The sequence below is a fragment of the Triturus cristatus genome, chromosome 3_1, assembly GCF_964204655.1.
Source record: "Triturus cristatus chromosome 3_1, aTriCri1.1, whole genome shotgun sequence".
NCBI lineage: Eukaryota > Metazoa > Chordata > Amphibia > Caudata > Salamandridae > Triturus > Triturus cristatus.
The window spans coordinates 791,068,939-791,096,237 of record NC_140583.1 but is presented as its reverse complement, the minus strand read 5'-3'; the positions used below and the strand labels follow the sequence as shown (position 1 = coordinate 791,096,237).

Genomic DNA, 27,299 nt, shown 5'->3' with positions numbered 1-27,299 from the left:
ACCCCGTGCATAGCAAGTACGTTTCGCCACACACTATTATCACAGGCGGGTCTTGTGGTTCCACACATTATGTCCTGTTTCCATGTGGCCATGCTATAAGTTCTCAAAGAATAGGGGAAAAAGAGAAATCAAAACATTGGTGCTTTATAGAGTATCTTATAGCAGGCACATCTGTGGGCAGGTTTCTTTGCTAAAAAAAGGTACTCTGTTGTTGGGGACTGTACTCTTCATCTATAACTAGTATTACACTTGCAATTTGAGATAAGGTATCATTAAGGCTAGGTTTCACCACTTTCCCCTTATCCTTCACCCCAAACTTATATAATTGACATTTTACTCTGGCAGTTATCCACCCGCAATTTAAGAGCTAGCGTGAGGAGAAATTATCTCGTAGTGGGCTTGCTGATCACTAATCCACTAATGCTCTCCTTCGAAGACCTCAAACTGAAATTCAACCTCACAGAAATCAAAAGGTACACATACAGCCAATACTGCCATTATTGATTTACCCAACAATGAAGGAGGAAGCATTGGTACCATTACCAGGGGTGTAGAAGCGGCTTAAGGATGAAGATAAAGCCCTATTCTCCACTGTAAATTCTTCAAATCTGTCCAAGATTCCAAAATTCCAGGCCAAAGAAGATTGGAACAAGAACTTGGGCGAGAATTGACATACAGGGAGTGGGAAAAGCAGTTTTACAGAGCCCTACCTTTTGTCTCCTGTGTACAAATGTGAGGCACAATACAAAATATTGACCTATTGCTATTGAACCCCAGAAACATTTGTAAAGTGGAAACTCTTAACCAGTGAGAAGTACTGGAGGGGGTGTGAGTCTACAGGCTCCCTCTTGCACCTTCTTTAGCATTGTCCCAAGCAAGGAAGATATTGGGATAAGTTCATAGTGGAATTAAATAGAGGATTTGAAACTCCTATCCAAGTGTAATACAATTAGGATACCCATCTCTTTCCCAGAGATGACCAAATCACTTGGAGGCAAACAGGTGGCAATCGCAATAGTGACTGGGATACACCGTTTACTCTTATCCTGGGGAAAGACTACTGCCCCACTCTCCACCTGGTTATCTAGACTATGATACACTCTGGCCATCGAGAATATAGCCCTGTAATCGAACAAACTAAAGTCATATGAGGTCAACTGGAATCCATTAATACGAATCCTAGGCCATGAATTCCAAGAGCTTTTGCATCCTCTTTATCTTAAAGCAATTAGACTATTTCCAGATGAGATATCCCAGCTGCTACCAAGATAAACTTTAGAAAGCTGATGCTTCTGCCAACATAGAGCCCAGGCCGTCTTATACAATATATGCCAAGAGAAGGCAAGACTTGGCAACCATTGTATTATTGATAAGACGGCTCTGGGGGGTGGGTGTTTGAGAGGTTAGTCAGTTCATAGATGAAAAGCGCTATGATATGATTGTTTCTATATAATGGGCTCCTTGCTGACTGAAGGATTGTAGGAAAAGGTGTGTATTATGTTAAAAAAAAACGCAATAAAACAGTTAAACTTAGAGAGAGTACTGCTGAAGGTATCAATCATAGATTTCCAAATTTGCATTCTGGTGCCACATTGCAGATGATCTGACAGTCATGAAAAGGTTCCATAAGGGCATTCTAATCAATGCTTCAGATGTTCCCTTTTTACTGATTTACATATGAAAGCAGACCGGAAATCATCTATGTTCCTGTCTGCATTCACTTTTTAAATATGAATACTAACGGAAATTAAGTTGTTTTTTGAATGATTTCAAATGGTATCAGTCAAGACTGCCAGGTAGGCTGTGTGGATTGGCAGGTAAGGAAGTTAAAAACAAAAAGAAACATTTTCCTAATGAGGCATTAACAGCTGTAGAGGTGCAGAAAGTTGAAACTAAAATGTGTATGTTTTTATTTGAGTGTATTGATTTATCATCTATGGGTATTCATATCATTGAAACCTGTTAGGCATGTCGGTAAAAAATTTTTTCCCTCAAAACCCAAAATAAAAATGGATAAACACAGATAGAATTAGCAAAAAATAAACGCAGATAAATATAGACAGAAATGTAAAAAAAAAAAAAAAAAAAAAAGACTACTGTAAATGCAGTAGCCCGAATTATGTTACCAGAACTTGTTACTAATAGCCACAAACCTCTCTTGACTTTTCTACTTGGACTGATGTCAAATATATATCTTGGGAGTAGGTCCCTTTGCAAGCTCTTTTAGCCTTTGTCTGTCCAGATTGCTGCTGTTTTGGTTTCTGGCTATACAGGAACTTGATTGGTTGCCTCGTATGTCATGATTTAAGGGTTTTGTTTTGGGGAAAAAAAGGCAGTTCAAATATGCACAACACATGTGGCTGGGCGTATCATGAAAGCAAAAGGCCATTTGTCGACTACGTTATTGTCTGCTGACCAGACTGGTTCTTTCAATGTACCTTTATTTTTGCCTGTGCGCTAGTCAGTTTGTTATCTTCCAAAATGGACCTAAGTGGTGGAAGAAACCAACTTCTAGTGTAAATTTCCATTAATTGTTGCGCATGTGAGAAGGTTGTGATCTGCTTCTGAAAATTGTTCACAAATGCATTGATTAGATTAGAATTTAGAATTTCTCAAACTCTTTAATGCAGTTGATAATATTTTATTTCTCACAACCCATTTGAAAAAAGTGAGGGTTACACAATGGTTTCTGCTTGCTTGCCTGACCTCCGGCCACAACTGCTCTAGGAGTTATTATTATTTCACAATCATACAAGCTATGTTGGTTCGAGCCTGTCAAGTTATGTCACAGAGCGATGGCTGTTATGCAGGAATCTTCGGAAGACTGCTTAGCGTCCTGGACCGTACTGGTTGTAGTTCTGATCTGTGTGGCCATCGCAGGAGTCCACTTGGTGGGAGGACTAGCAGTTGTTTGGAGGCACTGATTCCATGCTTGGCAGCACCAACAAAAAATAATAGAAAAGAGTCAGCCAAAGAAAACCACTAACACCAACATAAGTTGCATAAACAAAACGCCCATTTGACGAACCATCTAAAGAAGTCAATAATATTTGTCTGATGCCATTTTTCAGTAAAATCATCTCAAATGTATTTTTTGCAGTACAAATGTATTTTCTTTCAAAATACCACCTGATAAGTATTATAGTGCACTGACATGTATCAGAATTATAGTTTAAGCATTTGGTTTACAAGCACAATGTGTTGCTTTCTAATGAGGGAAATTGTTTTCAAGATTGCTTCTGAATTAACAAGATTTTCGCTGCCAGCTGCTGCTGAAAACAATTTACATCGTGTAGTGCAATAGAAGCACTTGTTAGGGGACAAAATATACCTATTAGCCAATGGTATGATTAAGAAAGAGAATTACTCCTCTGGGCTGATCTAGTATATAATTGACACTGTCTGAACATTATTATACCAGTGTTTGCTAAGGCCATACAAGAGATGAGCACCACTGGGACTATTCCTCCAACATGGGAGATCTCGAATATCGTCTTTAAAAAAAAAAAAGGGCAAACCCCCTGATGAATGCGGTTCGTACTGGCCTCTTTCACTCATAAACACGTATACCAAACTTTACGCTAAAGTGTTTGCTAACCGTCTGGCACCTTCGATGCCGGGTCTGGTCTCAGGACAGCAACATGGCTTCAGAGTGGGCCGAGGAACTACAGTACATACCAACACTGCAATCACGGCCTTCGACTATGCCAATCACGCTGGGAGCAACCTGGGCATAATACTTTTAGACGCGGAAAAGGCTTTCAGCCGTGTAGTCTGGGATTGCTTATGGTCAACTCTTACTGCCTTTGGAATAACTGGCTGATTTCAGACGTGGGTTCGAGCCTTATATTGTACACCTCAGGCTAAACTGAGTTACTCAGGCACTCAATCCATGCCCTTCTGTATATATAGAGGGACATGGCAGGGTTGTCCCCTGTCCCCACTTCTGTTTGCTCTTTACATTGAGCCTTTAATATGGACTTTGACGATCAATGACAGAATTATACCATTATGCTCTGGAATATCCGTACTTAAGGACACGGCTTACGCTGACGACATCGCGATCTTCACAGCAGATCCAGCTGCCTCTCTAGAAATCATTAAAGATGAGACACAAATTTTTGGCTCATTCTCTGGTTATAAACTAAACACCAGTAAGACATTAGTGATTGCTAACTTTAAACCTGTTAGACCCATTTTAGGCTTATGTCAAGTAGCAACCTATCTCGGCGTGCGTATTACTTCAGAAATACGAAATATATTGAAATTGAATTATGAATCAATGTTACAGAAAACTATTAAAAAGCTAAAGCGATGGCATAATCTTCCCATTAGCATTATTGGTAGATGCAATATAATAAAGATGACGATTCTACCTACATTTTTATACCTATTCCGAGCTATTCCTTTGAGTCCCCGATTTTTTTATTTTTATTTTTTTATTCAAAAAAACTCGACTGTATAATAAAGTAGTTTTATTTGGGGCTATAAGCGGTCTAGACGAGCGATAACATTTATAAAACACCCTTACACTCAAGGTGGCCTCCAACTACCGGACTTTAAGCTTTATTTTTGGGCTTCTTTCTCAGGGCGCTTCCATAGTCTTTTTGTAAATAAAGACCAAGACTTTTACCATCAGTTTTTACTGGGTCAAGCGAGTGCTAGATTGTTATATCGCACACTAGACCCGAATTACTATAAACGTGTTTGTTTTAAGACCATTAGAGACACAGTCGCTATTTGGCGCGACATTGTTCATGGCTTTTCGCTCCCAACTTTTCACGATAGGTTCCCTCTTTGGGACAATCCATTTCTGCCCGAGATCTTAAAGGATAAAGTGGCAAAAAGTTGGGCTACATACGGAAGTATCTATAGATCAGAGATTTTTTTCGGAGAGCGCAAGGGTTAGTATCAATTCTTTCACATGAGATATTGACATTTATTCATGAGGTACTTCCTAAACATTCAATTCGCATTGCTTACCAACATTTTACACAGTTTAGAACAGATCCTTGTGTACAGCTTGCGCTGAAGTGGAGCCATACGTTGGGGTCAGATATATTCGCTGAAGCGATTAAGAATGCATTCACCACATTAAAAGAGGCAGTAGTATCAGTCAATTTAAAGCTCCAACACTTCAAGACGTTATGTATGTTATATTATACTCCCAAAAAGATAGCAAGTTGGTGAGGGAAAGGAGACGACCAAACCCTGGATGAGAAAACAAAATGTCCCAAATGTGGAGCCACTGGAGCCGACATAACACACGTTTGCTACATGCCCGTCTATTGGGGGATTCTGGGAGGATATTAGTCATGTTTGCGGAGGTAGACTGGGATTACAACTAAGATTTACTACACAGGAAATAATTATGGGTTTTAAGAACGACCTCAGCCCCGCATGTCTTGCATTCTTGGGTATCTTATTAGTTACTGCAAGGCTCACAATTGTCAGGGCCTGGATCTCTCCTAAACCTAGCAGCTCGGTAGAAGGGTGGACCATTTTGGTTGACATTTGTGAAAGGGAAAAAGCTGTGCCAAAAACTAGAGGTATTCGCGCTACCCGGAAATTTCAAACTATTTGGTATAGGGTACTCCAGGATTAACAATTTAAATATGATTCATTGTTATATGTATTTTGGATGTATTAATTTTGGTTAATAGATACTACGTGATTTGATTGCCACCCTGCTTTATTAGTTTGATGTATTTGTCTTTTATCTGTATATGCCTCAACGATCTCCCTTTGCATTAATAATAAAAATTATAAAAAACAAAAATAAAAAGACACTGCCTGAAAGCAATGGCTGAAAGAGATCTGGCCTACAGCCACCAATAGCACAAAAGATCTGTCAAATGGGTAAAGCTGTGTGCACCCAGAGTTAAACAAAGAGAACATCAGCATCAAGTGCAAGAATAAGAATGAATGTTGGCAATCTTGGATGAGTGTAGTTTTACTAATAACTTTCTCTTGCTGAGCCTTCCTCAGTATGTACCCATTTAGGAGGCTGTGTCAAAAATAATTAATAGGCACTGTAAGCTTACCGGCTCGGCAATCTCTGCCCAAGGATCTTGAAAATGTTTTGTCAAGAGAATCCTTTCCACTTTATCCGCAGGAGTGCCACTTAAAAGATCCCATTGCGATGGAGAGGTGCATCCTAGTGGTGCCCAGTAGACCTGTATACCTGTTGCTCATAGACATGAGTAGTCTCACTACAACAGGCACAAACTGCCATAGGCTATCCCAAATAAATCTGTCCCTCAATCAAACTGTCCATAGAGTATCCAGTCCCACAACCGAAAGAACTTGAGCAAGCACTTTTCATAAGTATATCCAGGACTTGGGGCTTCAGTGCTTTGTGCAGCCACGCATGAATGTAGATCAGAAATCCAAAGGACCCAACAATATATATGTGGCCTGTACCAATAAAAGACAGGACTTTGTGACTCCTTTCTGTGGCCTTTCCTTTCATTCTAGTGGAAGAAATGTTTTCCACCAGGAGCGCTAGTTCCTTGGCACAAACCCAGGATATGGGACTGGATCCCACATTGATACAACAGCCACTGTCCTTGAACTACCTCCCTTGTCCACCCATCAATGCCTGAAGTCAGCTGCTCGAATGGCAGATTCGGGTGCCAGTACCAGTGCTGAAGCAATGTCCTTAAACAGCCTCTCTAGCTCCTCCTGCCTGCCCCTCTCTCCTGCAGACCCTTCTTCCTTTCTGGCAGGTGTGCTGATATTCGGGGCAGCAAAGTCTTCTTAGGAACTTATGTATTTACATTTGTCTTCTGTAGATAAACTCCAGACAGATTTCAGTTTTCCAGTGCCTCTCTGGTCCTTTCTTCAAACTGTGTTTTCCCTGATTGTCAGTGTAACGATGTGTGGTGTCACTGTGACCGAAGTATTTGAGGCAGGCATGTATTAACTATAAACGTCATTCTTCAAAAAGTAGGCTGCAGGTTCAGTTCACAGCCCACCAGGATTTATGACGCAACTGAGCTTTCCTGAATGTCACAGGCCAATCAAACATGATATTACATTTCAGATTATGCAAGCTAGGATTGGACTTCAGGGCATGGCACATATGCCCAACACACACTTAGGTCCCACCTGTTTTGGCCAGCTAGAAGATGAATGCTTTTGAAAGAATGGTTACGTATATCATGTGTAAGCACCTATAACTCTTTACAAGAAGGTATATGGAGAAAACTGACACATTAATAGACGTCACGCCCAAAGTGAAAATCTAGTAATTGTTCAATAGGTCACACTTGCTTATATACCAAATGGCCACAGATATTACTTTGGAAGACACTTTGGTCATTAATTTCAGGGTTCAGATGAACCCTTTGATAACAAGTCCTTGGGACTACAAAAAAGAACAATGCGGGAACAAAAGCAAAACTGACAGGTCCAATGCCATTTCTCATTACCCAGAGAAAAGTTATAGCATAGGCTGCACATATTAGTACGTTATACAATTCATTAAGAAAGCAGTACTAATAGTGACTCCAGGTTTAATAAACATTGGGCTCTAAAATTGTTGTTCTTTTGATTTTCATTTATTTATATTTAACGCAGAATTAAGATCAAAATACCGACCAGCACATGTAATCATTTCCTATAGACTTTCGCAAAGCTATAAATATTCATACATACGCTATCATTAGTTTTGCCTATTACAAATTTTAGAAGTCTAACACCACCACATTTTTGATTTAAAAAAACAAAATAATAATTTACCGGGGGAAACTTGGTTTCTTATATTGTTTGGGATGTCCTTACACCCTTGATCGGACAATTAAAAAAACAAACATGAATCAATCACACTGTAGTTGTGGGCATTATGGGCCTTTTTTTTTTTGGCAGAGAGGGCACTCCATAACAGCAACGATGGAGTTCCCTCCTCGAAAATATATTGGTCTGCCATCACATGAGATGAGCTGAGCTCCACTGGACCATAGAGCCAGAGAGCAGCCACTCGCTTTGTTTTTAAGAAGGTGGATTACCAGCCTATTAACCCCTTCGATGCGCATGATGGAGCGGTTCCGTCATGCGCATCGGTTGCGCTGTGCGTATGACGGAACTGCTCCGTCATGGCCCCGCCCGCGCAATAAAACCTTCAGCACAGTGCGGTAATCCGCGCCGCGCTGAAGGGGTTAAAGAGTTAATGTGGACTATCCAACCTTTTTTAACATCACCCACTTGCACCACATCTACACAGATTTTTATGGCCCTCACACCCACGAATCATACGGCAGGAACAAAAGATCTCCGCTAAAGAGCCCCTTTTAGGGTGCCCGTCGGGTATTGCACCGCCGACCCGACGAGGAGCAAGTGAAATATGATGAAGCATGACACCTAGCTTGCTGGTTGTGTGAGGACTTTAGTTCCGACAAGAAGGCCTTCCCTCCTTTTGCCTCTTATCTCGTTGTCGGCCTCTGGGAACAGCATACCTTTCTTGTTGAGTACTGTTTGGGTACGTATGCTGGACCCCGCACAAAGCCCTTAAGTCCCCCCTTTTTGTTAGAGAGGGTCTATAAAAGTTGCAACACCACACCACAAAGTTACTGGCTTGTGCCTTTTTTAAACTGAGGGAATACTTCTACCTGATTGGAAATTGCTCTGTACAAGGTAGAAAACATGCCAGATCCCCAGGTGCAATACAACCAGTTTGCCACATTGGGTCTTTCACCTTACCCAGACGGGCTTCAAGGTTGTTATATCACAAAGAGAAACTCCCGTGCTACCTTCCACCACCTCGCATTCCCCAACCCCTGTCAGACACTTGCCTGAGGCCACGGCTCTGCTCCAGAGCCGTGGCAGCCATGTCCCTAGTGCCTCTCCCCGGTGAAACCGCCTTTGTATCCTTCTGGTCTGTAGCTGGTGTCTTCTCTGTAGTCTGGTCAGGCTCCAGCCTGGTACCTCCTCCTTTGTCCATCCAAGCTCTGTATGCTGCCAGGAAAGGTGCTCTGTCCCACCAGTTGTCTGTCAGGGCTTCATGCCCATGTCCTCTTTTTGCTGCGTCCTCAATCCGCCATGTTCCTTCTCTGCGAACTTCCCTCACACCTTCGTCTTCCAGGTCTGTTCCGTGATTATTACAGACCCCGCCCATTTTAACCTTGTTGGTTGCGATGTTTTCAATCACTAGTACGCTGACCTGAAAGCTCTCTGTGCCCCCGGGGTCCTGATGGCCACACTGCATATCTGGCTGGACAGGATTCCTGTCACATACTGTTTCTTACCGCCAAGTAAAACCTGGCGTTCAGGAACAGTAAAACAATTATAATTCTCCCCGCCATGGGATAAACCTCTCATGGAGAGAGGAGCATTACTTTTTTTTCTTGGGGGGAAAAAAGATTTAGTTAAAGGATTTTCTTTTTTTTAAAGAAAACAAAGAATGCTTTTTGCTAAAGGGCTGTGTCCTTCTGAAGCAGCCCTGTAGCAAATAGTAAAGTGCACGAACAGGAACAGCCGTGACGGCAGTTCCTGCAAGAGGCTTTGACCACCAAGTCATTTCTAAATTATGTGAGAGGCCTCTCCACCATGGGGACCGAGTAACTTACAGCATCTGCATTGAAGACCCAGGGGCCAACCACCCAGATATAATTCTAGTCTATGTTCTAGGCTGACTTCCCAGACTTCTTTTTAAGTCTATTCTTCACTTTGCTTGATTTTTATTGTGATCTATCTAGTTATAGAGCCTAAAGATTACAGGGGTGGTTGTCTGAGTTATCTGATATTGGTCTTAAAATTGCATAGGTTTCTTTATTTCCTTCGTCCGTTTCCACTAACACTTTCTCCCACTTGGGTTTTGTTCATTACCCTGTAGGCCCCTTCACTATCATGCCCCTCATCCCTTAATTCTGCTGGATACTCTTGGTTATTTTTTTTTTAACTCCTGGTCATCTCTCACGCTCATTTACAGTGCGTTTTTCTCCTCTCCTTTTAATGTATCTGAAGGAGCCAGGTTCCACGTTCTAGACTTACTCTGGACCCCCTGGTCGATGGCTCTTTGTTTCCTGCTTAGAAGTGTGGAGGGGAGAAAATCATTTGTCAATCGTATATCACAAATCCAATGACCCATGACTCCAAAGAATCATGGACTCCCGATTCAAGGGTTAGTTAGTTTATTACAAAACCAAGAACAACTGGACATACAGGCACCCCAGAATGAGGGTGTAGAAATACATTGGAACTAATCAAAAGCCAAATCTATGGGTAAAGTTGAGTCGATACAACATGCAAATAATGACCAGTTCTAGAATCAGGACGCAGAATATGACTGCGCCAACATCAAGACTCTTCTTCATTAGAGGTTCGTAAGTAAAAAGCATTATTCTGTCCCTAGTCTACCGCTAACGTGACATCCCTACTTGGCATTCCCCAGGCAAGTTCAGGAAAAGGTGTCAGTGTGTGAAGACTTCCTAAGAAGTACACTCACATATAATGGGTCAAGTAGCATAAAGCTACACAGCTCGTTCTAAAATGATCCTTCCTCTCTGCAGACTCTGTCCCTAACCCCAACACCCAAAATCATAGGACACACCAATCGTCACATCACGCGATCATCCCATCCAACTGGACACCTCCTCATAGGTAACTTTCAATGCAGTCGCGATGCTCCCAGGCTCTGGCTCTATTACCTTGGTTCCCAGGCCTTCTCCAGTGAGAAAGAACAATGTCCCAAATGATCAGCACCGCTTGTTCAAATGCATCCTCTCCGACCTAACCCTTGCTGCTAAAACAAAAGCGTTATTCTAACTAATAAAGATGCATTTCTCCACCTGCAACAGAAGTGAGAAAGAACAGATTCTGCATACACATGAATCTTACGAGCGACCAATCTAGAGAGCCAGGGAAAATACACGAGGCCTACAAATTCATCTAACATAAGAATCATTATAAACTGCGTTAAGCACACACACACACACACACACATATATATATATATATATATATATATTCACTGAAAAAACCATAGGTTTCACACACGTTATAGTTAGGAATTAGCATTTAAAAAACCTTGCAAATTCACTGAAAAAACCATAGGTTTCACACATGTTATAGTTAGCGGAAATTTTACTGATAAAAAACCAATGAAATTCCCCCGTTATAGTTAGTGCAGGCAACTATAACTCACGCGACCGCAATCCTCTGCTGATGCTAATACTGTATTTAGACACTTATTTGCCCATGTCTTCTTCCATACATTTTTAGCTATACATATATTACAAATATGGTTTTTTCATAAAGACACATATGTCATCAGCAGAAGATTGCGGTGGCGTGAGTTATAGTTGCCTGCACTAACTATAACGGGGGAATTTCATTGGTTTTTTATCAGTAAAATTTCCGCTAACTATAACATGTGTGAAACCTATGGTTTTTTCAGTGAATTTGCAAGGTTTTTTAAATGCTAATTCCTAACTATAACGTGTGTGAAACCTATGGTTTTTTCAGTGAATTTGTACGTTTTTTTAAATGCTAAGTTACTTTACGCCATTCGTGGCGTGCGCGCCCACTTAACGCAGTTCGTTCCGTGCGCGCACGGTGCGCTTTGCGCACCGTGCGCGCACAGTGAGCACGCGGTGCGCTTCGCGCACCGCGCGCCCACTTTACGCAGTTAGTGCCGTGCACGCACGGTGGGCACGCGGTGCGCTACGCGCACCGCGTGCCCACGTTACGCTAGATGGGCCATGTACGCACGATGCGCTTCGCGCACCGTGCGCACATGGAGGACATATGATGCACTTCGTTTTGAAAGGTAATATTTTAATTTTTCGTATATGTTATAAGCCATGCACAAATGGTGCCCTTCGGGCACCATTTGCACACGGGGTGGAGAGAGTGTGGATAATTTTTTTTTTTTATTATTATTTTTTTAAATATTTTAGTTTAACTCATCTTTAATAAGCCATGCACAATTGGTGTCATTCGGGCACCAATTGCACACGGGGTGGGGAGAGTGGGGATAATTTTTTTTTTTTTATAATTTTTTACCGTACGCGTACGGTAAGTGTAATCGGCGAAATTAGCGAAAAAATAAAAATTCCGTTTTTGGCCTTGGGGGATCTTTGGGGACTCCCTCAACATTGCTATGTGTGTGGGAGCTGTCTAAACAGCCCCTCTACATGTTTTTGTGCTTTATATTTTAAACATCACTCTCAGTGCGAGAGAGAAAATGGCGGCCGCCGCTTCCTGGTTTCGGCCGATTCGAATGTTTACTAAGATCTAAGAGCCAATCAGAATCGCGCTCGCGCACGCCACCGTACGCGTACGGTAAGCGTACCGTAAGCGCACCGTAAGCTGGCTCAGATATATATATTGATTTAAAGGCTATTTTCTCAGAATCTACTGAACAGATTTACACCAAACCTAGAAAAGGCACTTCCTTGACCTGAGGACTACCTCTCTGCCAAATTTCAAGTAATTCTGTTCAGCCGTTCGGGCTGTAGCCCTGTCTAAAGGTCCTATGGAAAAATGCATGGGAAAAACGCATTTTGGGACCCCCCTTTTATCTTCGCCCCCGCTTGACGAATCCCCCCGAGACTTTCAGGGAAGGAGCGGAGCGTAGCGCCCCACCAATTTTGAAAAATGCGCGAGGATTCGTCGACCGGCGCCAAAGTTATTCAAAATAGAATGTTGCGGATTTCCTATGGAAACGTGGTCCTAACTATAACTACCTACTGGCGACCGCCAGTAGGTAATATATATTCACTGAAAAAACCATAGGTTTCACACATGTTATAGTTAGCTGGAAATTTTACTGATAAAAAACCTATGAAATTACCCCATTATAGTTTGTGCAGGCAACTATAACTCACGCTAATACTGTATTTAGACACTTATTTGCCCATGTCTTCTTCCATTAAATTTTAGCTATACATATATTACAATTATTTTTTTTTCATAAAGACACATATGTCATCAGCAGAGGATTGCGGTCGCGTGAGTTATAGTTTCCTGCACTAACTATAACGGGGGAATTTCATTGGTTTTTTATCAGTAAAATTTCCGCTAACTATAACGTGTGAAACCTATGGTTTTTTCAGTGAATTTGCAAGGTTTTTTAAATGCTAATTCCTAACTATAACGTGTGTGAAACCTATGGTTTTTTCAGTGAATTTGTACGTTTTTTTAAATGCTAAGTTACTTTACGCCATTCGTGGCGTGCGCGCCCACTTAACGCAGTTCGTTCCGTGCGCGCACGGTGCGCTTCGCGCACCGTGCGCGCACAGTGAGCACGCGGTGCGCTTCGCGCACCGCGCGCCCACTTTACGCAGTTAGTGCCGTGCACGCACGGTGGGCACGCGGTGCGCTACGCGCACCGCGTGCCCACGTTACGCTAGATGGGCCATGTACGCACGATGCGCTTCGCGCACCGTGCGCACATGGAGGACATATGATGCGCTTCGTTGTGAAAGGTTAAATTTTATTTTTTTTAAGTCTTTATAAGCCATGCTCAAATGGTGCCCTTCGGGCACCATTTGCACACGGGATGGGGAGGGTGTGGATAATTTTTTTTTTTCAATAATTTTTTACCGTACGCGTACGGTAAGCGTAATCGGCGAAATTAGCGAAAAAAATTAAAATTGCGTTTTTGGCCTTGGGGGATCTTTGGGGACTCCCTCTACATGGCTAGGTGCTTTGGAGCTGGCTAAACAGCTCCTTTACATGTTTTTGCCCTTTGTTTTGTAATCCACACTCTGAGTGCGAGAGAGAAAATGGCGGCCGCCGCTTCCTGGTTTCGACCGATTCGAATGTTTACTAAGATCTAACAGCCAATCAGAATCGCGCTCGCGCACGTCACCGTACGCGTACGGTAAGGGCACCGTAAGCGCAACGTAAGCTGGCTAAGATATATATATTGATTTAAAGGCTATTTTCTCAGAATCTACTGAACAGATTTACACCAAACCTACAAAAGGCACTTCCTTGACCTGAGGACTACCTCTCTGCCAAATTTCAAGTAATTCTGTTCAGCCGTTCGGGCTGTAGCTGTGTCTAAAGGTCCTATGGAAAAATGCATGGGAAAAACGCGTTTTGGGACCCCCCTTTTATCTCAGCCCCCGCTTGACGAATCCCCCCGAGACTTTCAGGGTAGGAGCGGAGCGTAGCGCCCCACCTATTTTGAAAAATTCGCAAGGATTCGTCGACCGGCGCAAAAGTTATTCAAAATAGAATGTTGCGGATTTCCTATGGAAACGTGGTCCTAACTATAACTACCTACTGGCGACCGCCAGTAGGTAATATATATATATATATATATATATATATATACACATTATAACTGTACACATTTAAATCAAGGCGTTACATAACAACTAATCTAACACTAGTCACTCGTGAAATCATAACGTTAAGACTTCATCATGTAGGACACGATTGCAATGTTAATTTCTCCACGTTGTGCGAAAATATCTGTATCACTTCACTTTATTACATTACATTCAAATAACCAAACGTTAACATGACACAGGATTATATTTGTAGGTGCAAACTACTCGTGCTTATAATGCACCCCTACAAATGGAAGAGCACAGTCTTGCTCTAGCATATCCTTCTTGTCTGTCCTCAGCTACTCTTTTTTTTTTTTTTTTTTTTTTTTTATTAGCATCATGAGTAACATCAGCTACATATATAAACAATGTCAGTTAACTCATATAAGATAAAGCATCAATCAAAAACAGTACTGAAAAGCAATATTTCCGTTAAATTGTTAAGACATAATTACTCCCCAAATTTCCTGTATCTTTCGTTTTTGCCTCAGTCCCTTAGTCATCGCTAAAGTGTTTTCCATATCGTAAATGTCTTTAACCAGAAGCCACCATTCCATGACCGTGGGGGGATGGCTTTGTATCCAGGCCCTGGCAATAGTTAATCTAGCACATGTGAAAAGTATATTCATCAAATCACGAGATCTGTTTTTTACCCCAACAACTCCGATCAAAGTATCCAATGGCGTAAGTATAATGGGCCTAGCCAATTTAGTCGAGATAACACCAACTACATCCTTCCAGAAAATGGATAGCTCGGGGCATGAAAAAAACATGTGAACAATGTTTGCCCCCTTAAGTGCACATTTAGGACATTTTGTACGGTCATTCGGATCGTTCAGATCATTATTAAAAGCCCATTTTAGTATCCTGTCTGGTGAGTAATACAATTGAAACACAGTTTTAAACAGCTGTAACTTCAGACTAGATGATTGAACTGCATTATTTAGGCTATTTAATGAGGAAGTTATTAAGTCTGATGTTACATTCACACCCAACTTTGTGCTCCACTTTTCTGCCACCTTACTAATATCATCCTTATTTAAGATAGAGAAAGTCTTATAACCACACCTGATCAGTGCCTTGTCAGAATCCCTATACATACAGCTCCAGATTTCGGATTCAGATATACTATCAAGGCCTATTCTATGGGTAATATAATCCTTGATCTGATTATATTTAAACCACGCCCTTTCTGGTACTTTATTCATCATCTTTAACTTTTCAAAATCAAAAAATCCAGTATGGTCATACAAATCTCCCAAATTATTTATGCCATTATCCGAGAGCATAGAAGTAGCTAGATCGTGAAAAACACCTGGCAACCCTGGGTTATACCAGAGTGGTGTTTTGGTGTGAAATAGGGAGATGTTATTCCTAACAAGAATAGATCGCCAGATGCTCACTGTGTCCCGAATCGTCTTGAACCGTACTCGTTTAAAGTAGTTGGGGTCATTAAGTCTGTACAGAAACATAGTAGCGTCATCCCCTAATGTAAATTTGTGAAAATAAAGACATTTGTCAGAAATAAGTAGGCTACGAAAACGAGTTAAAAAAGCAGCCCAATAATATAATTTAAAGTCTGGTAGCCCGAGTCCACCTTGATCATAGGGGAGTTTGAGCAAAGATATCGCCCGCCGTGCTTTCTTATACCCCCATATGAAGCTGCTGATGATGCCCTCCAGTCTGCTAAAGTAAGTGTTACATACTCTTAAGGGTATGGACCGAAAAAGATAAAGAAATCTGGGTAAGATCTTCATTTTAATTAAGTTAATTCGCCCCAAAATCCCCATTGGAAGTTTGTGCCATTTCTTAAGAAGAAGAGAAGTTTCTTTTAATAAAGGTTCGTAGTTGAGTGCGATTATTGAATCAATACTAGAAGATATTTTTACCCCGAGATATGTTGCCACATTACATATTCCATCTATTGGTGTTAGTGAAGTAAAATTTGTAATTATTTGTGTTTTGCTGATATTTAACCTATACCCTGATGCCATACCATATTTATCTGCTTCAATACCTATACCTGATATAGCTTCAGGGACATTTGTAGAGAAAACCGCTACATCATCTGCGTAAGCAGTTATTTTTAATGCATTAAGGCCATTTTTGAACGGTACAATCATCTCTTGTTTGTGCAATGCAATCAAAAAGGGTTCTATTGCTAAAGCAAATAGCAGAGGAGACAGAGGGCACCCTTGTCGAGTGCCGCGTTCAATTGGAAAGATAGGTGAGCACAGTCCTGAATAGCATACTTTACCCCTTGGTTGATCATATAGGGATTTAACCCATTTTAAGTACTGACCTTTTATGCCGAATGCAACCAAGGCTGCCCAGAGGAAGTCCCACCCCACGCGATCGAAAGCTTTCTCCGCATCTAAAAGGATCATTCCGAGTGGGGTGGGATACGTCCTAGCAACATCAAATGCCGATATAGCAGTATTAATGTGTGCGGTAGTATCCCGTTTGGGGATGAACCCGTGTTGAAATGGTGAAACCATCTGTGGCATTAGTGACGCCAGCCTTGTTGCTAGTATCTTTGCAAAAATCTTTGCATCGGCATTGATTAATGATATAGGTCTATAAGACCCTCTCTCTTGTGGGGGTTTCCCCTTCTTAAGAAAAAATATAATTTGAGTGCGATTCCAGGACTTTGGAGCTTGTTCACCTTTACCAATAGCTTTGATAACCATAATCATAAGAGGAATTAATTCTTCCATGCATTTTTTATAAAGTTCTATGGGGATTGAATCTTCGCCTGCAGCTTTTCCCAGTGCTAGGGAATTGATAGCTGCCTGTATTTCATCAGCTGTTATATCTGCCTCCAAGTGATCGGCTTGCTCATCCTTTATATTCTGTACAGCATTTTCTGTCAGATATACTTTTATATTATCTCCTATTGGAATTGTTTCAGGCGTATATAACTCTTGATAGTATGTGGCAAACTGATATAAAATTGATTTAGAATCTTGATATAATTGTCCATCGTCACCTTTTATTTCCTTGATCAACGCTTGGGCTCGATCCTCCGCCACTTTATATGCCAAAATTTTTCCTATCCTCTCCCCACTTTCATATTGATTTAGCCTATATTTAGCTAATTTAGAAATGCTTTTCTCCCTAAAAATATTTTTCAAAACTAATCTTGATTCCATCAATTTTGCATTTAAATCTTCGATTTCTTTAGCCCTTGTAGTGGCGGAATTAACTAGCATCTTAGATAGCCTCTCTTCGATATTAGATATATCATCTAGTAATTTTTTATTATGAACCCTATTGATTTTATTTTGCTGCCAAACGAACTGTTGTGTAAACCCACGGATACTGGCCTTACAAGCATCCCATACCATCAGAGGAGATGTAGTGGACCCATTGATATCGATAAAATCTTTTATATGTCCTTTCAGCAAACTCACAAACTTAGCATCAGAAAAAAGATACCGGGGAAAAGAGAAGGGTCTAGGTGGATGTCTGTCCGTTTCAATTTCTATTATGAATGAAATCGGGTTATGATCCGATGTCACCCTAGGGCATATTGACATTTTACTAGTTGACAGTATAGAGTTAGAGGCAAAAACCATATCGATACGCGAGCAGAGCTTATGGGCGGATGAATAGTAAGTATACCCTGCTAAGTGTGGGTGAAGATATCTCCAGGCATCCTTGATTGCATGTATATTAGCCAAATCTAAGATGGCAGCCCTCGTCTTACGCATCCTTTGCAACGCACCCTTTCTGGTTGTGTCCATATTATAATCCATAACACAATTAAAATCACCCAACACTATACGTTCCCCTTCCCAAGTAAGTAATTCCATATTGACCTGATCAATTATTCTCGGTTCATCCTGATTTGAAGCATAAACCCCACAAATTATATATTGGAGGCCTTCCAAAGTCACTTGTACCATGGCCCACCTGCCCGCTTTATCCGTCATTTTTTTGTTGACTTCTATTTTAAGCTGTTTATGCTTCAGTATGGCCACCCCTCGAATTGAAGCATTGAAGTCTGTACAGACCAAAAGATCATAGCCTAACTGATTCAATAACTGTCTATCCTTATATGCAATATGAGTCTCAGTTATAACTACCATCTGTGGGTTATGCATCCTAAGTTCCTCATATACTAGTCTCCTCTTATTCCGATTGTTAAGCCCAGCCACATTCCAAACTAGAAGTTTTAGTTGATACATTTAATTGATATTGTTATTATAAATTCTGACAGAGCTTCTACCCAAAAAAAAACCATAGCATTCTTGTAAACCATATAAGCTTCTCTTAGCCAAAAGAACATAGATATATTTGTACTCATGATGCATTTTTTTATTTTTTCCCCTCCCCCGTTTCCCACCCAGTAGCTCCCCTCTGGTCCCCCCATTTCGGTTGACTGCCGTTCCCTTGGCAGTCGGTGAGCGGATAAAACACTGTTAGGGTCCAGGCTTTCAACACTAATCATATGAAAACAACAGCAACACAAAAAGAAAGAGGAAGAAACCTGTGCTACCCAATGTGCTACCCAATGTTCATAGGAGCAATCGCTCAGTTACCATATAAACTTTTAAAACTAACCAAGATATAACTGAAAAATCAACTAAAAGCGTATGCACTGAGCATTAGCATTAGCCTTAGACACTATCATAGTTGTTAGCTTAATCATTTCCCCTGTCGCCAGGAGGCAATAGCATTTTCAACCTCATTTACTTCCCCAAAGAAATAAGGTCGGCCGTTTTTAATCACTTTCAACTTAGCAGGTTCCTGCAAATAAGCTTGATATCCAAGTTCTTTAATTGGATCAATGAATTGCTTCAGTTTCCATCGTCTTTCTAACGTGAGTTTGCTTAAATCAGATCTCACAAAAAAGATAGTAGAGTCAATGGTGACTGGAATGTTAGGCCGTGCTTTTAGAGAAATAGCTTGTCGAAGCAGATAGTTGCCTATATAAATCAAAACCGGCCGTGGAAATTTACCACTCTTATCTTTTTGAAATAGGGGTAACCGATGAGCCCGTTGTATCTGAGAGTCCCAGTCCCAATCTGAAAGGTCGGGAAATGCCTTTTGAAATAGTTGGGTAACATATGCTCTTGGGTCCGCCCCCTCCGCTCCTTCAGCAATACCAAAAACACGGAGATTCTGTCTTCTCTGTCTATTTTCTAAATCTTCCAGTTTATTTTGCATCTGAATTAATTGAGAGGCATGTTTATTCACTTCTATTTCAGAGCGCTGTGATTTCTCCTCTGTCACTACCACTCTTTGCTGTAGTTCCTCTATATCTTGAGATACTGACCCCAATTTGCTCGCCATCTCTTGCAAAGAGGTTTGAGTTCTGTTATTATCCTCCCTCATTTGCTGATAATGTTCTTTAGCTTCTTGTTTTTGTTCATGTAGGAGTTGTAAGATTGTCTGAAAAGAAGCAGACACCTCCCCTTGTGGATCCCATTCTGTTGGCCCGTTAGATAAGGAAGAAGCGACATTTTCCGTGTGTAATTCTTGTATGTTCTCTTCTGTCGTAGTAATTAATGCCTCATCTGTAGGCCCAATTAGAGTGTCAGGCAAGTCATGAGTTAGGTCTTGGGTTATACTGCCACTGCTACCACTACTGTTATTCTTGTTAATACTACTGTTGCAGCTCTCTGACAAAGAAGCGGAGTTGTCTTCCGTAAGTATCGTGTTAGGCACCGAGGGTACTGAAGGTACTGAAGGGTGTGGCTGATCCAATAGACTTTCCCCCAAAGACCCCAAAGACTCTGCCGATTCCTTATTCAGGCCAGATTTATCAAAACTATCGGTCTTTGCTTTTGTCGCCTTTGCTACATTAGGAATATTGGTCTGGGTAGGGCTGAGTGGTACAGTGATCTGGTTTAGGTCTTTGGAGATAATGTTTTGATCGTTGGGGCTGTTACCAGATAATCTCATTGCCATAGATTTAACACCGCCCTTAGCCTGTACCCATTGTCTAATTGGGCTGTTCTCCGCAATCATTTTCATAACATTTGGTTTGGATTTGCTTGTAATTTTAGTAGCTTTATTCTTATTTTTGCCCTTTAATTTCTTTGTGGTAAGTGTTTTATTTTTGTCTTTGGTCGCTTTTAACATCGTGCTACTACCTACATCGTTGAGATCCACATATTCTTCATCTGTCTCTGCGATGTCGGTATTGTCAGTATTTTCAGCGCCCTCACTTTCTCCCACGCCCTCAGTGCTCCCTTTATCTGCAGGCATGCTGGTTGTATTAGTTATTTCAAAGTGAGGGGTGCTCATACTAGTATCAGCATCAATATCAAAACTAGTCAATTTATTCACCAGTTCTACCAGTTCATTATCTTCTTTGGTTAGAGTTTTAGACAGACTAGTTAACTCTTCCTCTGCGCCAGCCAACTCAGTAGTGTCTGTTGTAAATAGCATAGTTGCATTGTTTAAGGTATCATCGATCTGTGCTGCGGCACTAGAATTCTCAAACTCCTCTGTTCTCATTTGAGTGCCCTCAATTACTAATAGGTTATCAACTGTGTTATCAGCAGCAGCACAATCAGCTGCATAATTTTTCTTTTGAGTCGGGTATTTCTCCCCAAGTTTACCTAAATGCAATTGTTCTGCATCTAAGGCTACATCCGTTGCGTTCTTAACACATGAAATTTTCTTACTTGTTGTAAGTTCGTTTGTGGCTGCGATTGAGAGTAGCAGGGGGGTCGTCGCTCTCCCGCTAGCAGCTGTTGTGCGGGTCGTGCGCGTAGGAAGTTTTGGAGCCATCGTGCTGCTGCTCCCGCTGCCGCTCGTCTCCTCTGGCTGTGCTGTTGCCGGTGCTGCGGGGGAACGCAGGCCAAACCAATTGAGTACCGTCAGTCTCGTCCACCTCGTCAGACTCAGCCAACTCGGCCAGCCGCGCGAAGGTTCCTGACTTGTTGAGGCTGCGGTATTCTTCGCGGTATTCTTAGCGCTAGCAGCCCGTAGCCGACTCAGGATGCGGTCACCGATCAGCCGTAGCTGCAACATTCAACGCGCCCCTCTGTTCCTGCAGTTCACGTAAGTCTTTTGGCATATGAAAAACAGAAAAGCAGTCACTCCAGTATTGCGTTGCCGTTTTCAAGATCACGGTTTTCAGATCATTTTGTTTGGTATCCGCCTGGACCCGTTTCAGTGCTCACCACTCCGGCGGTGTCAATCCGCCATCTTGGACCTCTCTCATATGGGGCTGTCCTCAGCTACTCTACCATTTTTTGCCTATCCAGCTCTTTCTTGATACCTCATTCTATCTTACTAGTGACCTTCCTAAACTTCCATCACCCTTTCCTCCCAGGTTGGGTGCTCCTTTCGTTTCTTAGCCTGATGTGCTGCCATTTGCAACCTGTTGTCTCTCTTCGGACCTCAGGGTAGTCACGGAAAGTGTTTTCTCTAGTGTAGGGTGCTTTTTTTTTTATGTCTGAAGACAGCGAAGACCTTATTTTTAAATAAAAATAAATATACCATAAACACTTACTTACAGTGGCTGTGAGCCAGCCCTCCTCATCCACTGGTCTGGTCTAGTAACATTCACAATTTGCTTCTGTCCAGGACAGCATATAGCTTGGGGAGAAAGGTCAGCCCACTTCAGTTATTAACTTACCTGACTGTTAGTGTCAGCGTTCTTATCTTGTACAATGTGCACATCCTTACCATAAGTAGTCCCCTACAGTGCTAGGGACTACTTGTGCAATGTGTGCTTTTACATAAAATAAATATATTTATACCAAAAAGTCACAAATAAGCACTGGCAAAATCAGAAGGTCAGCAGATAGTGCAAGACAACCTAGCTTACCAATGCATGTTTACTATTTTTCAAGGACTCAATTACTCCCAGAAAGATTTAGAAATTATGCCTCTATCTGTTTTTACCTCTTCCCTCCGGGTTGTAGTTACCTGCTTCATCTAGTCCATTAATTTCACTTCAAGGAGTCCGTTTTTATGCACTGTGAACCATATTGAATGAGTTTTGCTGGCTGCGGATCCTTTTCTTACATGAGTAGCCTAATCGTGCAATAGTATCCGTTCTTTTTCAATTGGCCTTTTCTGTTTTACTTCTGGTGAGGCAGATAATTAGGTGCTGAATTTATGGTGGAAGGATACATAACTTAGGTTCTGTCAGCAGACCAGTGTACAGTAGATTCTTAATTGCCTCATGTTCTTAAAATATCATCCCATGTTGCCTCTTCTAGGGCCAATTGTACAAAACATGTTTGCGGTTGGAAAAGGCCTGATCGCGCTGTTTCCAACCGTAAAAATGCTTATTTCCTATGTACAAATGCCAAATTACGATTCAGTAGCAATTTGATTTGGCTGTTCAGTAATTTAAAGGGGCGTGTTTAGGACGTCCCTTTTAAATACTGAATTGCAGTGCTATTTATGAATGTTTTGCAGTGAATTACGGTTGTTAAACATTCATTTTTTACCATCTACTAGAAGGCAGTGGTAGCCATTTGCATATGAGAAGGGGTCCCTCAGGGACCACTTTTCCCCATTGAGAATGTAAAAAATAATAATTTAAGAGCAGACAATGGTCCCACTTCAGAATTTTGTTTTAGACACATCCCATTTTCATTTAAGGAAAACAGACTGCATTTAAAAAAAACATTTTTAAAAATAAAACGTTATTAAAAAGCAGTCACATCCCTTTGATGGCTATCATTCTTAATGGGTCATAAATTGCGACCTACCTCATTAATATTCATGAGGTAGGTTGATTTGCGACCCATTAGAAATCTCTATTGAAAGCATTAGTAAATTGCAATTCCTAATATTTTAACAGGCGGCCCTAAGTTTGCTTTTTGAATTGTATTGATTTTTACAATATGTCACTGCTGATGTGAAGAAACTTCTTTGGTGTTAATTGGTTCTTATTTAAGTTTGGACACCTAGCTCTATGTGTTGCCTTTTCAATTTTCCAAATCCCAATTTAGCTTCTTCTTTATCTCTGTGTTGGTCCACCACGGCCTTTCTTCTCTCACTTTGGCAGGAACCTAGGCTGTTATGGGTTGAGACTTTTTCCAATAGAGACAGGATGGATAAAACCCTTTGTTACAAGATGTCCGTCGTTGTTTCTGTGACAGTAGACTACTTCACTTCGCAAGCCTTCCGTTTTTGAACATGATTTTTTTTTTTTTTGTTGAAACATTTTTTATTGTTTTCATAGCAACAACACAGTACAAACCCGCTTCCTCCACGGCCAAAGAATGTTTAGTACACAGAAAGTTACCAGCCAACAACCGGGAGAATGAGCTTCCGGCCCATACCGGCCCTCCCCCCCTCCCTCCCCACCCCATGTCAGTGTGCCTCCTGTCTTTCACCTCGCCCCCGATGTGCCCCTTCCCTGCCATAAATCAGACATGGGTACTCGCCCTCCACTAGGAATCCATGTCTTTCCCTTACACTTAGCCACAGCCTCGTTGCCAGCGATCACTACTACTCCCCTTCTACTCCCCATTCACCACCTCCTCCTGCCCGCCAGATGTGTCCCCCTCTACCCCATTGTCAGCCATCAGCCCCTGAAGTTCCACCACCAGCGCCTCCCACGCCCGGGCCGTCGCCAACGCCTTTTCGTCATCACGCCGAAGAGCTAATTGCAACCGGAGCGCACCCTCAGCCCCCGCCCAACGCACAAAGGCCGCCCTCCATCGCAAGAAGCTAGGCCCCGTCCTGGACTTCCAGTGCATAGTCAGTTCCCTCTTGGCCATTATCAATCCTAAGTCGTAAAACTTGCTAGTGACCTTCGTCCGGCGGGTATGCGGGAACCAAAGCAGCAAACAGGCCCCCAGGTCCGGGTCAATAGCTCGGTCCGTCACCTGATTAAGGCAATCCATGACCTCTGCCCAATAATCACCCAGCTGGACGCAGGACCAAAACATGTGACGAAAATCAGCGCCCTCTCTCCCGCACCGCGGGCACTGCGAGTGAGCCCCCCCAAAAAATTGCAATATTTTCACCGGTGTCAAATACGCCCGGTGCAACGTGAAAAATTGCACCAGCTGGAACCGGGCATTGCGCGTTCCCTTCCAGGCCCACCGCACCAGCGTGGACCAGGTAGTCTCGGGGATCGGTTTCTCAAGGTCCAACTCCCACTTGCCCCTCAAGGTGGCAAGAGGCGGCAAGCCTTCCATCGCCAGCCTGCGGTATAGGCAAGTAATGGCCTTGGACGTCCCCGCTGCCATCACTACATATTGGCAACCCGCAGCGACCGGCGGCTCCGAGAGCCCCGCATTCCAGTGCCGCTGAAGGCTCGCTACCAGGGCCGCGTGAAGCAAGAAGTCCCCACGTGGGAGCCCATAGGAGTCCTGCAACTCTTGGAACGGCAGCAGCACCCCCTCCCGGAATAAGTCACCCACCATCTGCACACCCAACTCCTCCCAAACAGCCAGCCCAGACCAATCGCCTCCATGCGGGAACGCCGTACACATCCCCAAAGGAATCTCCGGGGCATAGGGGCGAGTTATCGCCGCCCTCCTCTGGCATCGGTTCCAACACAGCCGGAGTGTACGCTCTTCCAACGTGAGCAGGTCAAGGTCCAGCCTCTGCTGTAAGACTATGAAGGCTAGCACATGTCGCGGAATCAGCCTGCCCTGTGGGCCCTCCGGGCCCCGGTATTCTCTGGCAACCGCCTGCGTAAGCCACTGGAGTTGGGCCGCCAGATAGTACCACTCGAAGTCCGGGACTGCCAGGCCCCCTTCCGCCCTCGGCCGCCGCAGGGTGGTCAACGCCACCCGCCTTCTCCCGGAGCCCCAAATGAAGCCCGTGGACATCGCCCTAAGCCGTTGGAAGTACGACGCCGGCACCCATATAGGTAGGGTGCGAAAGTAATAGAGGAGTCGTGGCAATGCCACCATCTTCAACAGCGCCACCCTCCCGGCACACGAAAGCGGGAGTGTACTCCAGAAACTCATGCTGCCCCGCATTCCGCGAATGGCTCTGCCAATGTTCCCCTCCAGCAAGTCCTGCTGGGTGTGGTAGATATTAACCCCCAGATACCGCAGGCAGCCCCCCTCCCATCGGACCAGTCCCAGTGACTGGGGGGCCCGGCCGCCCGGTCCCAGCGGGAACAAGCATGTCTTGCCCCAGTTGACCTTGAGCCCTGAGAGGCGTCCAAAGGCCTCCAACAAGGCAGTCGCCCCACTCAGCGCTCCCTCGGCATCCGCCAGAAGCATCAGCAGATCGTCAGCATACAGGGAGATATAGTGAGCATCCCCCCTTAGGTGAACTCCAGCATAGGAACGCCCCAGCCGGGCATGCGCCGCTAACGGCTCAATAGCCAGGGCGAACAATAAGGGGGAGAGCGAGCAACCCTGCCTCGTTCCCCTCCGCACCGGGTAGGAGGCCGAGATAGTAACCCCCGTCTTCACCCGGGCCGTGGCCTCATTACAGAGCAAGGTGGTCCAGCGTACAAAGCCGTCCCCCAGGCCAAAAGCCCGCAGCACTCGGTATAAATAGGGCCACTCCACACTATCGAAGGCCTTTTCAATATCGACCGACAGAGTGCAGGCTTCCGGATATATGTCCCGGTCCAGCTCCATCACCCGTAACAAACGTCGCACCGACGTGGCCGTGTTACGTCGGGGGATAAAGCCCGCCTGACCCGGATGGATCAAGGCGGTCATATGAGTCAACAGGCGCGACGCCAGGATTTTGCTCAGGATTTTGTAGTCCACCGTCAACATGGAGAGCAGGCGGTATGCCGTGCGCGCGCCAGCCTCCCCTCCTGGTTTCAGCAGAGGCACCACAATAGCCTCTCGAGCGGAGGCTGGTAAGCGCCCAAGACGCCAAGCCTCTCCGTAAAGGACTTGCAGCTGCGGCGCAAGCAAATCTGGGCAAGCCGCATAGAACTCGATGGGCAGTCCGTCGACCCCCGGGGTCTTTCGCCTGGCCATTTGCTTAATTGCTGCACGAATCTCGCCCAGGGTGATAGCACCCCGAGGTCCTTCTCGCTCTCCGGGTCCAGCCGGGGCAGGCGAGCCGCCACCAGAAACTCAGCTAAACCTTCAGGTTCTCCCCGCATGGTGCTGTCATACAGCCTTGCGTAATAACTGGCGAACTGCCTATTAATCTCCTCCTGAGAATAGACCGGGACCCCCCCTGCCTCGACCAGAGACAGTATAGGTGTACCGCGGGCCGTCGGGGACGCCAACCATGCCAAAAGAGACCCCACCTTGTCCCGTTCCGCATGCGCCCGGGTAAGGTATTCCTTATGATCAAAGCAGCGAAGCTTCTCTACACACACCGCCACGCCCTCCCGTGCCTCCACGACCGCAGGTAGCTCGCCCTCCCCCGCCTGATGCGCGCGCTCAGCCGTCCGCAGTTGGGCCTCCGCCCCCGCTACCTCCTTCAACAAAGTCTTCCGCACGCCAGCGGTGGATGATATACAAACTCCCCGGACCACTGCCTTGAACGCGTCCCACTCCGCCGCCCGGGTCGACGCCGTATCCGCGTTAGTCCTAAAGTACTGCTCTATGCAGCCGCTAACCTCACCCGTTTGTGAACATGATACTACGATTTGGAGGCCATGGCTGAAATTGAACATGTGTGTTTACTACTCCAGCATCATGTATTATCTTTTTAGCAGTTGTCGACTAGGAGGTGGTTGGGTTGTCCAGTCTTGCGCTATAGGCATCCCACAGATACTGTTTGTTGTGATGAGCGTTGGAAAAATCTTTCTAAATGTCTAACTTTAACCACATCCAAATGCGGTGCCCATAGCAGGCTTATGGGCTCTGGTCTTTGTGGGCATCAGCCTTACTAGTCCCCACAGAAATAGTATAGATTCCCAAAATCTAACAAATATTTTCATTCTCACCAGTTATGCTAAAGTGTGAACATTTGTTTTCAAGTTCCAGGAGCTCACAAAGCAACTGTAGAGGTCTATGGAGTTGGACAAGGAAAAAGTCAACCTGTGTGACCAGTTAACAGCAAGAGGATACTCTTCTGATATAATTAAAACATTTGAACAATTGTTGTCATTACGGCTTGATCCAGGGGAATGTGTAGATTATCTGTAGTTCGCTT

General features: G+C 43.6%; 1 protein-coding gene and 1 long non-coding RNA gene across 10 annotated transcripts in view; one reads left to right on the top strand and one right to left on the bottom strand.

The window, feature by feature from the left end:
• LRRFIP1 (LRR binding FLII interacting protein 1) overlaps positions 1-27,299 on the top strand; it is a 458,695-nt gene that overhangs the window by 392,603 nt on the left and 38,793 nt on the right. The gene's annotated exons all lie outside the window — the stretch shown is intronic.
• LOC146861042 (uncharacterized) overlaps positions 2,621-27,299 on the bottom strand; it is a 115,519-nt gene continuing 90,840 nt past the window's right edge. Inside the window, exon 3 of the long non-coding RNA XR_014978904.1 lies at positions 2,621-2,931. This is a non-coding gene — a long non-coding RNA (uncharacterized LOC146861042). The remainder of the gene's footprint in view (positions 2,932-27,299) is intronic.